The sequence below is a fragment of the Gallinula chloropus genome (assembly GCF_964237585.1).
Source record: "Gallinula chloropus genome assembly, chromosome: Z".
Classification (NCBI taxonomy): domain Eukaryota; kingdom Metazoa; phylum Chordata; class Aves; order Gruiformes; family Rallidae; genus Gallinula; species Gallinula chloropus.
In genome coordinates this window covers 33188117-33202782 of record NC_140089.1, presented here as the reverse complement: position 1 = coordinate 33202782, position 14666 = coordinate 33188117, and positions in this window count along the sequence as shown.

Genomic DNA, 14666 nt, shown 5'->3' with positions numbered 1-14666 from the left:
TGTGCTTAACTACCAGCATAATTAGATTAATTATGTTTTAGAGACATCCTAGAAATCATGCATGTATGCATCTGCGTGTCTTGGAAGTAACATCATCCTTGTCTTCATATTTCTTATCAGATGTTTTTGTTTGTTTGTTTTGTTTTCACCCTCACTACCCCCCCTTCATAGATGATGTACAGATTGATGGATTCCAAAAGCTTATGGTACTAACTGTGCTCCATCCACAGAATCAACTTATGTGCTTTCCTGCTCTGACACAATGCTCGTGCCTCTGAGACAAGGCACAGGGGCACTGTGAAATTGATGAACTGTGTGATGTCACATTGCCTTTCTCTTATTTACTTTTTGGTAGGTCACCTTTTTCTGTTTCTTGGAAAGATGAACTCAGGGATCTGTATAATATAGTTATGCTGAGGTGAGGTGTGTTTTCTGTTTTTGTATTACTAGCATCTTGACCATTATGCAACCAGTATAAAGATTACTGGCAATAATATGGTCTTCTGAGGTCAGGGCTATTGATTTTGGAGTATAAGTAGGTCTGAGATGATAAATCTTATAGTAGTAATCTCATTTGGATTTAACTTTTAATATTGTTTGTTTTGGACAAAAAGTTTGAGATGCATGAATACACATTTACTGAAGTTATTTAGGTATTATGTTCATTAAATGATTGTTGCAAAAGGTACTCCCCAGTGCTCTGCTGGATAAGGGGTATTGGGAATAGCACACTGTTTTTAGAGATGGAAATCTCTCTGTTAACCCATCTAACAAAGTTTTAGGAAGTCAAGACAGTAGAGCTTGTTAGGGAGCTAGAAACATTTTGCATAAACAAAGATGAAGTGATCTTTAAAAGTTATCCTAATAATCATAAAGAGAAAAGCTGTTTCATGACTCTTTTCCAAGAAAACGATAGACTGTATTGTTTCAGGTAATTAATATATATTGTCCTAAGCAATATTTCATCCCTGTAGGATGGTATCCCAGCTCATGCAAACTGTAATGTCTGCTTATGGTGCTTCGCTGGCTATCTACACTTTAATAATTTGGGGAAGCAAAGCAAAAATAAATTATACCAAGATGAGATTTTTTGTAACATAACCTCATTCTGTGTCTCTGAAAGTAGTACAGTATCATTTGTTGTCTTTTATGCCTGAATCATATGAAAGTTGTGATCCAGATGGAATTTGGGGAATAATAAAGAAGATGACTAATAATTATGATTATAATAATTATGGTGCGAGACCACATTGTAAAGTTCAGAGAAAGTAGATTTTTTTCTTGCTGAGTACTCAAGGAGAAAATACAAACTGAACAATGTAATGTTTTTGGTTTTTTTTGTGTGTCTGTTTTGCTATTGAGTTGTGTATTTAACAGTGTTAGAGAAGGGAACTAAGGTGGGAAGGCTACATTGCAGAAGATGCAGAAGGCTACATCGCATAAGTGACGTTTCTCTGGTTGTAACTTTCCTCCTTACTTGTAACAGCTACATCTAACTTAAGTAGAAATGCAATTTTAAAAATCAGTTCTCACATAAGGACATTTCCAAAGGGCTGTTATATGATAATGGCTTAAATAATATTAGTAATGATCTGAGGTTATTAACCCAGGATTCTTCAAGCAAGTTTACTGGTTGCAGCTTCATTATTTTTACTGGTTCTGCTTTGTCTTTTCTATATAGTGTTTTGAGTTGTTTAGGGGTTTTTTTTAGGGGGCAGAGGAAAGAATGTGTGTTGGTATACGTGTGGGAACATTTAGTGATTGTACTGTCTCAATGAATCTGTATTCATTTTTGATTGCTAAATGGATGCTTTAAGGTGCTGTATCACCTTCATCTTCTTAACCAAAGCTTTCTGTTTGTATCTTTGAATTTCTTTGTCGGGGAAAGTAGCAATAATTGTTGGTAGTATGTGGCTTGACCACCATCTATACACTCTCTTAAAATAGAAAATGATAGAGGTGTGAAACCTGTTGTGTTGGGAAGTTAGTTCACACTGTTAGATAGCATTATTAAGATGTTATACTGCTGATTGAGAACTTAAAAGTCCGAGTAAATAAATACTGCTTGCAGTTGGACAGAATTTTTTTTATGACATCAGGTGATGAATTGAGAGGAATAAGCCCACTGTACTGCTTGGCTCATGAGGCGTTATATTCCCTCTGCTCCACAAATAATTTTCTGTGTAAAAAATTAGGTCGATCACACAAGTCCATCTCACCCTGCAGACTGTCTTTACAGAATGAAAGCTACAGAAGTGGTCAGGAACAAGTAGTTAGAGAAACTAGAGCTGATTTAAAAACCTGCATTAGTTTCCTCTTCAGGGGATTAGTGGCTGCTCCTATGTTGGAGGCAAGCCTTTGCATTGTTCCACAGTGATGGCCCCGATACAGTGAAAGCTCTTTGTTGTTCAGCTTGTTTATCTTGCCTTCAGTCCAGGTTGATGTGAAGTGGGAAGTGACATGTCCACTATTTATTTTTTTTTGTAGTTCATGTTTAAAGAGAGTGTAACTCTTTCTCCCAACATCCTCATGCAGAAATAACTTTTTTTTTTTTTTTTACCATTTGCAAAACAAGTTCCTGTTTTAATACCTAAGTAGAAAAAGATGACATATAAGTGTAATTTGATTTTTATTCAGTGAAGCCCTGTAGGAATGAGAACTGGTAAAATCTGAAAACAAGGTGTTTTAACAGTTTTATAGGTGTCTATTTCTTGTTATGGAAAAAAAAATCAAGTGTGACAGATGTGTTCAGACATTAGTGGGATAGTATCTGAAGTGTTAATTGGATTATGTATCCCTGAACACCTGTCTTAATCCCTATAGCCCTTTACTTGCCCACAGAGGAACTACTGCGCTTTTAAGTTGTAAATAAGGAAACAGGAGTAGTAGGGAGTACTGCATTGGGCAGTTTTATGATGCAAAGATAGCCATTCAAGAGGAGTGTGGCATTGTTAGATTGTTAAACTGCTTCTAACAAGTATCAGTTTATGCCTTTTTCACATGAAGGAAAGGATACAGTGTTTTTTTCCCTCCCCCTGGGATCAGGAATCAAGTCTTTGTCTCATCTTTTTTCCAAGGTAGTTCCGCCAGGCATCCCCCTTACAAATTTTGGAATGTGTTATAAACTCTAGATTGATTATAAATTTAAAAAAAAATGTGGTTGATTTAATCCCACCAACTACAAGCAAATATTATTGCCAAAACCCCATTGAAAAGGGAAGTTACTGTAGAAGTAAATTAGAGAAACCAAATGTTTTCCCCAAAAATATTAAATTGGAGCATTAATAGAACTGTGTATCAGTCTTAGAGTAATAGAGTAACTCTTGTAAAGTGAGATATAATTGTCCTTGCTGCTTACTTTCACCATGGTGTTTGAAAACAGCATTCTGATCATCAGAGAGTGAATGAGACAGTGAAAATACAGAGGAAATCTCCATAATTCCAGCAACGCATGTTCCAAATTGAAGCTATTCGAGCCTTTCCAGTAAGTTTACATTAAGTACAAGTTGATCATTTTATTTTTATATTCTCTGGGTAATCAGAAGTTATTTTTTGTCTGGGGAAGGCAATAACACAATTTTTACATATGCTTCCCATGAAAGATTGACAGCACACTCTTCTTCCCCACCTTCTTCCCGCCACTATTAATCATTGGGAAGATGTCAAAAAGTGGTAATTAAAACATGTGTGCACTGGAAACACACACATAATTATTAAATATAGCAGTGTGAGCTAATTAATTTTGTTGTGTTATAGTAATCAAATAGTTGCAGTGGTGAGCACAGGTGATACATGGAATAGGAAGAGCCAGCAATACTCAGGTCATAAGCTACTACTGTACGAGCAAATAGGAATTTTACAGGATAATAGCATCTCTGTTAGTCGTAGGACACCTGGGATCAACTGGCATTGTTAATGCATTGCAAGCAAGAATGCTTTTTCATGTGCTTCTTATATGCAAGCACATCATGGGCTAGAAAGTGTAAATAGTCAAAGTTTACACAGTTTGAGCAAGTTCTTTCATCTTCACAAGGGTATATGGTGCATGTACTGTCAGGTCTGAAAACAGAAATAGCAACATTTACCAGATACTGCAGAAATAGCCATTCAAAACGTTTTAAAAATGTCTCTTTTTTTGTTTGTTTGTTTGTAATACTCTTTGAAAATGTTGTTATGGTTGTGGACATGCTGTAAATTGCAGATGGTTTTGGTTTCTGGTAGCATCTCAGATTGCTCCAAACTCCATTGGCTGGCCCACTAATACAGACCTAGTTATAGAAGGCTTTTTGTGTTGTGTAGTTAGTTAAGCAAAAGTAGGTAACAGTTTAGTATAGATACATACTCTTGCAGAAATTTACAGAGACTTACAAAATTATGTGAAGTTCTGTGTTTGGCCTGAAGTGCTGTAAAGCAGAGACTATCATCCTACATATGCAGTGTTGCGGCATCTTCATTTCACATTTCGAATGTAATTTACTATTTATGATTTACTGATATATTTCAGTATTACGATGGAAAGTTAAGATATCACTAGCTATTTGAACAGTTATTCAAACAATAAGGAGTATTTAAATATAAAATATTTTAATTTAGAAATACATGTTTCAGCCACCCTAGAGATCAATACTGGTGAGTATACACATTCTCAGAGCTTTGCGTGTGTGCTGAAGCATGTGTGCAGCGAAGTTCAACTAGGCCAAGATTTATAACTCTTTTTTTCTTTCAAAAGAGGAACTAGTGCAACAACACCATTATACTGGTCATGAACCAGACACCTGACTTTAATCTGTTGGTACTACGTAATTCGTGCAACTGGGAATGCTTAATTCAATGAAGCAGCATAAAATATGACTGAATTTATGGTGGTTTTTTTAAAGTTATAGGCTGAAAAATCTCCGAAGTGTGAGAGCAAGGTTATTTTGAACTGGATCACTATAAAGAAGCTTCAATATTTTCTGTCCTTCCTGACAATGGGTGTTACTGTTTTGGTATTATAAATAATAGTGTATGAGAAGATCTGAACTCAGAGTACTAGGCAAGAGCCACAAAAAGAATAAAACTATAAATAGTGAGTAATAACAAATAACTGCATGCATCCTTCTAGGTCTGTATCTTTTATGCAATCCGTTTGCAGTTTGTAGGTAGGAGTGGGAGAGAATATAGAAAATGGAAAATCTGTACTGTTTAAATAAGAAAATGTGATTGTTAAACCATACAAACTTTGTATAAGTATAGTGAAAATATGCATTGGTAATTGCTTTTTGCATAAGGAGCTAGATTTCAGATGTTCTATTAGATGTATTAAATCAGTCCCTTCAACTTGCAAAATCACCATAAAGGATTAACAGAAAATGATAGAGGCTACCACTGAAGGAGAATAAAGCCTTCCTTGGATATACTGTCTCATCAGCTCAGTTTTAGGGTGGCCATAAAAAGAGGACAACCTTAATTATGGAAATTGCCTCTTAAAATGTTTAGATAGGATAACAGTTGCTCCTACAAACTAAATTTCAGTGAAAAGTAGCTGGCTTAATAATGGGTCTTCTAGTCTCAATTTTCTGTGTAGAAATTTGACATGAGAAGAAAACTGAAAAATTTTTCTGGTAGCCTGGTAGGTGGGGATGGGCCTGGTTTTGCAGTTCCTTAATCTATGTCATAAAGCATGCCAGCTGCTCTTTGAATATAGAGACTATGAAATCAACATGATCTAAGGAGCCCTTGGGGTTTGTACTCAGCAGAAAGGAGTACCAAATCCTGGGTCCTGATGATGAAAAGCCTTCAGTGATTCTGCATTATAATTAGATTCTTGGAAATGTGATGGAATGATGTTTAGTGGAAATGGAAAAAATGCATTTTTTCTTTTCCATCAAAATGCATGCAGTGTTGTTAAAAGCCACTTACTTTAACAAAAATATTTATTCTTTGCTTATGACTTATCTTGTTACATGGTTATGTGGTAGTGTCATGCAAACCACCAGCAATTCAGCTGGTTTACAATTCAATTTTAGATGCTGATTCTCTTTTCTGCTAGTCATTGCTGTAGGACACGAAAGTGTATTGTAGACATGTAGAAGTGAGACTGATAGTTCAAGAAACTATGTTCTTAAGACTTCCTGTTCTGTGTCTTAGATTGTTACAGCTATGAAATCTTTATATTGCTTAAATTTCTTTGTAATAAACACCAAGATTCTAGTTCTAAGGACATTTAATTCTAGAGACAAATTCCCTGTTGACTTCAATGAAAGGTACATAGAATTCAGAACAACGCATTAAAAAACTGTACTTACATGTTTTCTGAATAAGACAATGTTTACTTTTTTGTTGTTATTTTTCTCCATTATCTCTCTTTCCTTGGGGGGTATTTGTTTTCATGGATATTACCTATTTTTATGTTCTACTGTTAAAATGCCTTGTTTAGAGAAAAGTTTTATTGAACTTTCAAAAATCACTTATTAGTCTTACCCTTAATTTCTAATTAGAAGTTACATTGCCCCATAGTTTAGGAACACAGATTCAATTAACTTTATATATAGGAATTAAGGTGTTAATTAAGATTCTTCTTTAAGTTGAAGTTCCTGTGCTGGTTCTCAAAGATAACTTTTGAAAAATATATGATGAAAACTGGAGAACATGATTAAATTGTTATTTTTTTCCTGTTGAGGTTGACATATGGTTTGAATTATAAATGATGAAAACCAATATTATTTAAGTAATTAAGCCAAGCTGTTCTGAGACATTGAAAGGGAAATCTACACAATGTTTTTTCTTTTTCCTGACAATGTAGAAATAAAATCTTTATATATTTACCTCTCTGAAGTGCAAATGGTGAAGTAAGGAAATAACTTTCTCCTTTTATTTTGAAGAACAATTTCAATGTCACCAAATTAAAGTTTATCTTTCACTATGGGGGCACCAAACTATTGGATCTCAGTTCCTTCCTAAGACTTTTGAGTTGGTGGAGCATTTCATGATACCTCATTAGATGAATAGCTCTGGCAGTGGTGTGACCTTGTATTACTACGATGTATTCCATTCAGTGATTTGATCAGTTAAATGGGTCAAGTCAGAAAATTGTAAGCTGTTTATTCAACTTACGCTGTAGGCAGTGAACTTCAATCAGATATCAAGTGTCTTTAGAAAAAACAGCAGTTTAAAATAAATATCAATTGAATGCTATTCTCTGATTGGAAGAATTTTCCAGTCTCAAATAAGCACTTGTGTGTTAAATCATCCTCCAAATAAACAATTTTCAAAGGCAAGCATCTCTTAAATGAGGGAGACAGTGGCAGGATTCTATGTGCTGTCTGTGTCTCCTTTATGGCTTGTATTTAAAGATATTTATGAAGCCTGTTAAAGAAAAGATGAAGCAATACAATAATTAATATTACTGATATTAATCAGTGGAAAAAATGTGCATTTGTTGCATGGGGGGGTGTTTGATTTTTTTTTTTTTTGAGTGCTTGGTATTCAGGAGTGGGGTTTAACTGCTAAAATAGGAGCCAAAAGATAATGATCTTAATGCACTTATCTTCATTTGAAAATGACATCCAAGATCGCTTTTGTCTTAATGACCCTCAACTACAGTATTGATTCCTGGTCAAAGTGCTGAGAATAAGAGAGTGCAACTTTAGAGTTCCTGATGATACAGTCATGTTACTCATTTCATCCAAGAGAATCTCATCATATGTAACAAACTATATGCTTTGTTAAACACCGCATTCTAAGTGAGGTTTTCTGAAATGGAGAAATTAATGTAAACTTGTAACAAATTATGGACATTTTTCTCACAGTGCATGTCTGAATTTTTCCCCTTTGTTCATGCGTATGTAGACATTTGGAAAAATATCAGGAATATATTTGCTAGCAGAGTGGAAATAGGTAAAATAAGTTTAAAAAAGGAAAATAAAACAAAAAGGAAGCAAACATATTTGTACTGTCAAGGAACAGCTTTCTTTCTGTCCTGCTAGTCTAGTATACAAACTGATGTTCACTGTTGAATTTCAGCAATGTGTTGTGTTGGAGGTAAACACTTCTTGTGAAGCGATTATCATGCAAATGTAAGTGGAACCAGAATAAAATGGAAGACTGATGAGGACTGGAGCCAGCAGTCTTAAATGTGCTGTGGCTTTTTGTGAACAGGACATATTTCATAATAATTAATTGTTTATATTTTGAGTTGATTCTAAAATGTCACAAATGAAATCGGAAAAGTAAAGTTGAAATTAAGTCCCTCTTGACAGCTCTTACAAAGAAGAGTGGCTCAGAAGAATGGAGGTATGTGAAGAAAATAAGTTAATTTAAGACAGGAGCATCCATGAAATTATGTATGGGTGCATGTGGACAAGCAGTTAAGCACATGCATCTTAAGTCAGTTTCCACAGTTCTCACTGCATGTATTGACAGACCCCTTCAGGCGTGTGCTGTTTATTGTCTTACAAAGAAAAACATTGAGATATATTTCTGATGTAGCATTGTTAGTTGCATGTTTTTTCACTGGTACAGAAAAAACTGGGTGCAGCTACAGCCAGAGGACTCTGTAATTTGTATGACATCAGACTTGCTACAAGTCTTTAATAGTATTGGAGCATAAAATGAAAGACTTGAGAACACCGTCTGTCCAGTACATGTGAAATCTGCTTGTGGAATGCTATTACTTTAAATCCCAAACCAGATGTTTCCAAAATACTGCACAGGTAGGTTGATGACACTGTCTAAAGCAGATATGTGTGGTTTGGTAAGCAAACCCAGGTCTATATCCAGATCTGTCTGTCAGGGGTGTGGACAAGTGCCTGAAATTCCGGAGTTTTCTAATGGGCAACAGAAAGGTATTTATTGGCTTTTTTTTTTTTTTTATATCACAATTTGTTCCTGTTTTTATCTGTTTCTGACTAACATGAATAAGAATATACTGATAGCAAAGCCAAGAGATTATGTAATCTCCATATAACTCTCAGAAAGGTAAGAAGGAAAAGGCCAGTCTGTAGCTGATAGTCCTTCCAATGCCTCATGGCAAAAGGAAGGAAAGGAGCCTAGGAGGATGACTCGCTTTCCAGTCCTTAATAGGTTATGGTCATGATAAAATTTCTCTATTTAAAATACTTCTCCCCAGCCTTCCCCTGCCCCAATAGCATTTCTGGTTAGGCTGTTTGATGAATCAGTTTGGTGTGCTAAATCACTTCCTTATCCTTTACAGATTTAAATTTTCTTTATTTTTCCGATGTATTTCAGTTTCACCTATAAAATTAGTCTACTTTACTTCTTCTGTAATGATTAATTGTGGAAAGTATTTTATTTTGAATGTTATGCTAAAAAGCTCACAGAATATTCAAAGAGCTTGCCAGCTGAATTTGCAACATGACACATTTGCAACTTGCAATTTTAAAGGATTTTAAATTGCTTTCTTATCTTGCTTTGACATATTTAAAGGAGTATTAACCATCTTACTATCTTTTCGGGGGGGGGGGGGGGGCGGAGGGGCAGCTTCTTTATTTCGGTACAAATCTATTCATAAAATGTTCATGTTTGTTATTTTTATATTCAGCTTTTATTGCTTTGCATTTGTTAACATTAAATTTCAGTTTTTGCTTGTCAACCTAGTTACAGAAAAAATCAGAATTCATTTAAATTTGACTTACTACTTGCTAAGTATGCAGTTTTCTTCCAAATTTTATATTATCAGCAAATTTAACAATCTAGGTCATTTGTAAAAATTAAAAACCAGCAGAAGCCTTACAGAGATGACCCTAGTAAAACTCCACTAGATATTTCTGTGTTCAGCACTTTCATGTGTGAATACAGCAACTTTTTCATAAACACATTTTAAAGCACCTTAAGAAACTTGACTCAACTCCTGTGTTTAAAGATAGACAAAATGAAATTTTGATTTTTGAAAGATTGATGCGCTCAATGCAATGTTGCATTTCCTTATTTTAAGGCAGGAATTTTATCTTTTCTGAAACTAGTTAACAATGTAAAGATAATTTTTTTTAAAAATTACAGTTTGAGAGATCAGTCTGTACAGAACCAGCCTCTAATTTTTCATTGTGTTTTTCCTGACACATTAACTAATACTGCTTATAGTTTGCTAATACTGCTTATAGTTTGCTAATCAGTGGTCTTCAGAAAATTTTTGTAATACTGAGGAACTGGAGTTGGTTGAGGAAGTCACAAAGGAGTGGTGTGGCCTGCAGAAAATCTGGATGACTGTAATTGGAAGACCTGTATTTTTTCTTTTTAAATGAATATTCTTCTACATACTTGCAGCTTTTGGATGAATAGCTTAACTGATAAATTATTTTAGGTGTAAATAGTTTTTATTATTTATTCTTGTTCTGTAATATAACTCCAGTAAAATATAATATAGATAGTATACTATTAATACTTCTAATAGATGTGCAATAGTGTGTTGTTAATGTGATGTAATGGTAGTATATATATCACTTCATGTTTTGACTGATACATCAGACTGGGCTTGTCTTCACATTTGAAACTCTCCAGCATCAAATTAACCATTTGAAAGAAGAAAAGAAATCTCTGTGCTTTTCTTCAACGTGTTGATTCCTCAACTGCAACAGATCACTATATAAAATCCTAATGCATGGTATAATCTTAACCCAAACTGGAATGTTTTGCTATATAAGTCAGTTTTATATTGCAGGTTGTGTTGCTTTCCTCCTCAACCCCTCACTTTAATTATTTTGAAAGGAGGAGTAGTGTGGCACCATCTTTTACGCCCTGGAACCCTATAGTTGATAGCAAAGTTTTCTTCTTATCAGGTACATTGTGGCTGTCCTTACCTATGCTGCGTGGACAAGAAGAGGTGATGTCTCTTCCCCAACTGAAGAATCATAAACTGCCACGTTGTCTCCTCTGAGATGACTGTGTTTAAACAGCCTCAAATCTCAGAGAATTATGGCAAAACTTTGAGACCCCCAGACTACATTTGTGGTGGGGTCTCTTTTGTTTGTTTGCATTGTTTTTAGAATTCTGATCATCACGTTTTGAGAGAATAACAGTATTGAAGGGTCTGACTCCAGCTGTCCTAGTCTGGCCTTTAGTTACATGCAGTGTGGATGCCTTAAAATGTGTCAGAGAAGCTCTCATTTGAGAACTGATTATCTGGATATTGGTGGGACAATTGAAGATCTGCTTAGCATGGGGGCAGAGCGCAAAGAAGAGGTGGAGAGTCTGAGAAGCATTAGTGAGTTTGAGAGGGAGATTGATTGGTGGAGCAACTCGTTGGTGTCTCAGAAGGAAAGTCACCAGGGAAATTTTTCCCAAAAATGATGTATCCCCAGCCCTATCAGGCAGAATGGGGAGAAGTGGGTGACCAGAAAGACGGAGAGGGTTGGAAGATAGTCTCTGCTTGGCGCCGTGGGAAAACCTCCTCCCTGCCTACCATGGTTCCCCAGGTCCCCCTAAGCAATAGGTTTGAGGTGCTGTGAGTAGAAGAGGAGGCAAATGGGAACGTGGGGGACAATCCCTCTAATAGGAGGCCAAGAGTGAGGAAGGCAAGTCCATGCCTCAAGACTGCCTCCACCAGGAAAGACAGAAAGGTGATTTTGGTTGGGGATTCCCTTCTCAAGGGAACAGAGGGCCCCATATGCAGACCAGACCCTACCCCTAGGGAAGTGTGCTGCCTCCCCGGGGCACAGATCAAGGACATAACTAGAAAACTCCTGGATCTGGTTCACCCCTCTGATTACTACCCATTACTCATTGTTCAGGCAGGCAGTGATGAAATCTCTCAAAGAAGTCTGAGAAGTATCAAAAGAGACTTCAGGGGTTTAGGGAGGCTGATTGAGGGAGGAGGAGTGCAAGCGGTGTTTTCTTCTATCCCATTTGGGGCAGCAAAGAACACGAAGTGGGCTGACAAAGTAGAGGTGTTGAAATGATGGCTGAGGGGCTGGTGCCACCTTAGGAACTTTGGGTTTTTCAATTACGGGACAGTTTAATCAGCACCTGGCCTGATAGCAGCGGATGGGTGCCACCTGTCTCCAAGAGGGAAAAGAATCCTTGCTCGAGAGCTGGCAGGCCTCATTGACAGGGCTTTAAACTAGTTAGGAAGGGGGGAGGGGATGTAATGAGGCTTGCTAGGGTAGAGCAAGTAACCTCTATCTTTATACTAGATTTATCGGATAAAGAGGGTGAAACTCTACAAGACAGAGAAGGGCTTGGGGATGCTGAAATTCTACAAGATTGTAGGCAAATACCCCTAAAGTGTCCCATAGGAACTTCTGGGGACTCCTCAGAGGAGGTAGTATTGCTTTCTGGAACCTTCTGATGTCCCTCTAGGTGGCAGTGGGGGGGAAACTTCAGATTCCTCCAAGAGGTTTGAGGGAGAGCTCCTCAAAAAAGGTATTGAGTCAGAAAGCCCAGCTGAAGTGTCTTTACACGAATGCGCGCAGCATGGGTAATAAGCAGAAGGAATTGGAAACCGTGACGTCACTGGAAAATTATGATCTAGTTGCAATCACGGAAATGTGGTGGGATGATTCCCACAACTGGAATACCTCTGTAGAAGGGTATCACCTTTTTAGAAGGGATAGGTTAGGTAGGAAGGGTGGAGGAGCTGCCCTCTATGTTAAAAAGGGGATAGACTGTGAGGAGCTCTCTGAGAAGTGGTCAGGAGCAGGTTGAGAGCCTGTGGGACAGAATTAGGGATGGGACTAATAAAGAACAGGTGGTGATAGGGGTCTGCTACAGGCCACCTGGTCAAAGAGAGACTACTGATGAGGCTTTCCTCCTTCAGCTACAGGAGGCATCGTGGTCACAGGCACTCATCCTGATGGGGGACTTTAACCACCCGGATATCTGCCGGGAATACCACAGGGCGAGCTGCAAGAGATCCAGGAGACTCCTGGAGTCTATAGATGACAACTTTCTGGTTCAGGTTTTGGACAGACCGACCAGAGGTGATGCATTGCTGGACCTGGTGCTCACCACTGTGGGGGAGACCATTAAAGGTGTTAAGGTTGGAGACAGCCTGGGCTGCAGTGACCATGCCCTAGTTGAGTTTGTGATATCAACAAATGTGGGCCTGGTAAACAGTGGGATCAGCACCCTGAACTTTAGGAGAGCAAACTTTAGGCTGTTTAAAGACTTGTTGGCCAAGATCTCCTGGGAGGTGGTCCTTAGAGGCAGAAATGTTGAGGAAAGTTGGCTACTCTTTAAGGATGCCTTTCTGAGAGCTCAAGAGCTCTCTGTTCCTCTGAATAAGAAAGTGTGCAGGAGGGGCAGGAGACCAGCATGGCTAGACAAGGACCTGCTGGCCAAACTGAGGGAAAAGAAGGGCAAATACAAGCTCTGGAGACAAGGGTGTGTTGCCTGGAAAGAATACAGGGATGCTGTTCGGACTTGCAGAGACAGGATCAGGAAAGCCAAGGTGCAGATGAAACTGAACTTGGCAAGGGATGTTAAAAACAACAAGAAGGCATTTTACAGGTACATTGGCCAGAAGAGACAGGCCAAAGAGAGTGTACCCGCTTTGGTAAATGAGAAAGGATAATTGGCTGCAACTGATGAGGAGAAGGCTGAGGTACTGAATGAGTTCTTTGCCTCAGTCTTCTCTGGCAGCCAGGATTCTCATAATTCTCAAGTCCCAGAACCTTGCATCCCTAGAACTCTAGGTGGGAACTGGGGGAGCAAATCCCCACACACTGTAAGAGCAGAGAAAGTCCGAGACTGTCTCATGAGACTGAATGTCTACAGGTCTATGGGTCTGGATGAGATGCATCCCAGGGTCCTGAAGGAGCTGCTGATGTGGTTGCTGAGCTGCTCTCCGTCATACTTGAAAAGTCGTGGCTGTCAGGGGCGGTCCCTGGGGACTGGGAAAAGAGGTCATGTCACTCCCATTTACAAGAAAGGGAGCAAGGAAGACCCGGGGAATTACAGGCCAGTGAGCCTTCCCTCTGTGTTGGGGAAGATCATGGAACAGATCCTCCTGGAAGACATGTTGAAGCACATGAGGAAAGAGCAGGTGATCTGGGACAGCCAGCACGGCTTCACCAAGGGAAGGTCGTGTCTTACCAATCTGGTGACCTTCTATGATAGAGTGACAGCATCAGGGGATAAAGGGAAGGCAACCGATGTCATCTACCTGGACTTGTGCAAGGCCTTTGACACAGTCCCCCATCACATCCTTATCTCTAAATTGGAGAGATGTGGATTTGATGGGTGGACCATCCAGTGGATAAGAAACTGGTTGACAGAATGTAGACAAAGGGTGGTGGTCAGTGAGTCTATGTCCAGGTGGAGGCTGGTGACAAGTGGTGTCCCCCAGGGGTCTGTCTTGGGACTGCTACTTTTTAACATCTTAATCAATATATTGATGTTGGAATTGAGTGCACCCTCAGCAAGTTTGCGGATGACCCCAAGCTGAGTGGTGTGGGTGACACAATAGAAGGAAAGGAAGCCATCCAGAGGGATCTTGACAGGCTGGAAAGGTGGGCGCGGGTGAACCTAATGAGGTTCAACACTGCAAAGTATAAGGTCTTGCACTTGGGCTGGAAAAATCCCAGACACAGACACAGACTGGGGGAAGAACTCCTTGAGACTAGCCCTGCTGATAATGACTTGGGGGTTCTGGTAGATGAGAAACTTATCATGAGGCAGCAGTGTGCTCTTGCAGCTCACAAGGCCAACTGCTGCCCAGAGAGGTGTTGGAT